The sequence below is a fragment of the Bubalus kerabau genome, chromosome 4 (genome assembly GCF_029407905.1).
Source record: "Bubalus kerabau isolate K-KA32 ecotype Philippines breed swamp buffalo chromosome 4, PCC_UOA_SB_1v2, whole genome shotgun sequence".
Taxonomy (NCBI): Eukaryota; Metazoa; Chordata; class Mammalia; order Artiodactyla; family Bovidae; genus Bubalus; species Bubalus kerabau.
The window spans coordinates 128,089,261-128,092,078 of NC_073627.1; the positions used below are offsets into that span (position 1 = coordinate 128,089,261).

General features: G+C 51.1%; 1 pseudogene; it reads left to right on the forward strand.

The window, feature by feature from the left end:
• Positions 1-731: 731 nt before the first annotated feature.
• On the forward strand, positions 732-1,952 carry LOC129650959 (60S ribosomal protein L23a-like; annotated as a pseudogene).
• The last annotated feature ends 866 nt before the right edge of the window (positions 1,953-2,818 follow it).

Genomic DNA, 2,818 nt, shown 5'->3' on the forward strand with positions numbered 1-2,818 from the left:
CGTTTTGTCACACCATTTCCACCATGGGGCACTAGTATTTTAATTGTTATTTTTTCCCCTAAAGAAATGGGTCTTCTAACTACTACCAAGTTTGCAGCTGCAAGCCTGTAAGAGCCACCCGTAAGGCAGGGAAGGAGACAATGCAGCATAGGCTCCTCTCTTGGAACCAGCTGATAACTATATGCTCCGATTACTAAGAATTTACTTTCTGCCGGGCACTGTGCCAGGCGCTTGCCTGTGTTACCTCATTTAATCTTTGACACTATTAAATAGGTACAGTTTTCCCCCTTTACAAAAGAGGAAACCGAGGTCTGGGTCCTAGGGATATGGCCATTACAGACATAGCAGGTAGACTCAGACAGCAAGATAGAACTGATGTCAAGGGTCATTGCTCCCAGTTCTGTCCCTAATTTTTGGCTCATTGCTCAACTCTTCTGGGCCTTGTCTTTGCCACCAGGTGAGGCTAAGGACCAGGGATGGGCACTGGGCATGGTACAACCTCTTTATATGCCCCTGCCCGCTATGGGGCCCTGGAAGAGAGAATCACTGTCTTTTCTTTACCTGCACAGAACACCAGGAGAGTCTCCATCTCAATGTTCAGCTGAGCAAGGATGGGCCACACAGACCAGACCAGCAGTGGGTTGGCACATGCTGTGTTTACAGCATCTTCATCACTCGCTCAGGAGCCCCAGAACTCAGGCTTGTCATTCCCCAAACACTTTTTGAGCACCATGCTGAAGGCCGTGGAGCTGGCCTTGGGGCCAGGGAGCCCGGCTACACTCCACCTTGTGACACAGCTGTGGGACTTGGGTAAGTCATGTCTGTGGCCTCTAACCGCAGTTTCCTCCTCTGTAAAATGGGGATGAGAATGTCTGCCTCAGAGGGTTGTTGTGAGGCCTGAGTGAGGAGAAGGTGTGACTTTGGCCTCATGAGAGGCCCTGTAAAGCGTGAACTGAAGCAGGCCCTCCAGGTGTTCTCTGGATATGACTCGGGTGCCCGCCAGGGACCTCAGCCTGACACCAACACCCCAAAGAGACCACAAGAGAGAAAGTGTCAGGCCAGGAGGGGGTAGGACAAACTTTCCCTGAGGGTTGGGAAGGGTTCTCAGAGGGCTCCCTGGAAGAGGTGGTGTTTGCACCAAAGGAAAAATCAGTCCTACTGAGTGATCAGAGCTGCCCCCTGCAGCCAGGACTTCCATTTAGAACCTGGACAGAAGACTGCCTGTAGGAGGTAAGCTCAGACTGATTCCACCCACCCAGAGAGGACAGCCCCCCAACATCTCAGGATCTCTGCCACCCGCTATGTCACAATGCAGTTCATTCATTCATTTGGTTAGTATTTATTGAGTATCATGTGCCAGGCACTGCGGTCTGTACTGGAGATATGTCAGTGAGCAAAACAAATCCCTTGCTCCTTTTCAGGAAATTGGTGCTGAAGGTGAAGAGGAAGCCCCTGCCCCTCCCAAAGCCAAAGGCAAAGAAAAGCCCTTGAAGACTGAGAAAGCAGTGTTGAAAGGTGTCCCCAGCCACAGTAAGAAGATCCGGAAGTCACCCACCTTCCGCTGGCCCAAAACACTGTGGCTCAGGAGGCAGCCCAAATATTTTCAGAGGAGCCCCCAGGAGAAACAAGCTTGACCACACCGCCATCATCAAGCTTCCGCCCACCACAGGGTCAGCCATGGAGAAAACAGACAACAGCACACTGTGTTCATCGTGGAGGTCAAGGCCAATAAGCATCAGATTAAACAGGCTGTGAAGAAGCTCTGTGACACTGACGTGGCCGAGGCCAACACCCCGATCAGGCCTGATGGAGAGAAGGCGGCGAATGTTCTACTGGCTCCTGACTGTGATGCTTCGGACATTGCCAACAGAATTGGGACCATCTACACTGAGTCCAGCTGGCTAATTCTAAATACAAAATCTTTATTGTTAAAACAAATCCCTTGCTCTTAGAGCTGACACTCTGATGAAGAATAGAGGGAAGCTAGACAATAAGGGGAAAAATAAGGCTATTTCGGGTTGGTGGTGAGTGGTAAAGAGTGAGGAGAATAGAGAATGAATGGGGCATGGATGTGATCAGGGAAGCTGCAAAGAGACAATTTTTGAATAAGATCAGTAGGAAGAATATTCCATGCAGGGGAAACAGCCTGCAGGAGTGCTGGCAGGCAGAGTGTGCATCAAGGGATTCCAGGGAGGCAGGAGAAGGAAGAGTGAGGAGAATAGAGAATGAATGGGGCATGGATGTGATCAGGGAAGCTGCAAAGAGACAATTTTTGAATAAGATCAGTAGGAAGAATATTCCATGCAGGGGAAACAGCCTGCAGGAGTGCTGGCAGGCAGAGTGTGCATCAAGGGATTCCAGGGAGGCAGGAGAAGGGAGAGAATGAGGATGGAGGGCATCGTGTGGCCCTTAATGGGACTGACAGTATTCCTGAGTTCCCTGCAAGGGTAGCAGGGAGCCCTTGGAGACCTTCTGAGGAGCCATGGCTTGGCCCTGGTTGCCTGTGAGCAGAGACTGGAGCAGGGTGAGGTGGAAATAGGGAGATGGCCAGGGGACCACTGCAGAGGTGACCGTGGCTTAGGTGGGGTGGAGGCAGCAGAGGAAGAGAAGAAGGCGGATTCTGGCTGTGCTTAAAGGTGGAGCCAAGAGGAACTTTTGATGAACTAGAGTCTATCCCCTCTCCCCCAAAGCCCTCCTGGGGCTGCAGGACTGAAAGGCTCCCTGAGACTTCGCTGAACACCACCTAGAAGCCTCCTCCTTCCAAAAGTTATTGGGGAAATTAGACCTTAAATGCTTCGTTTTCATGCTTTTTCCCAGA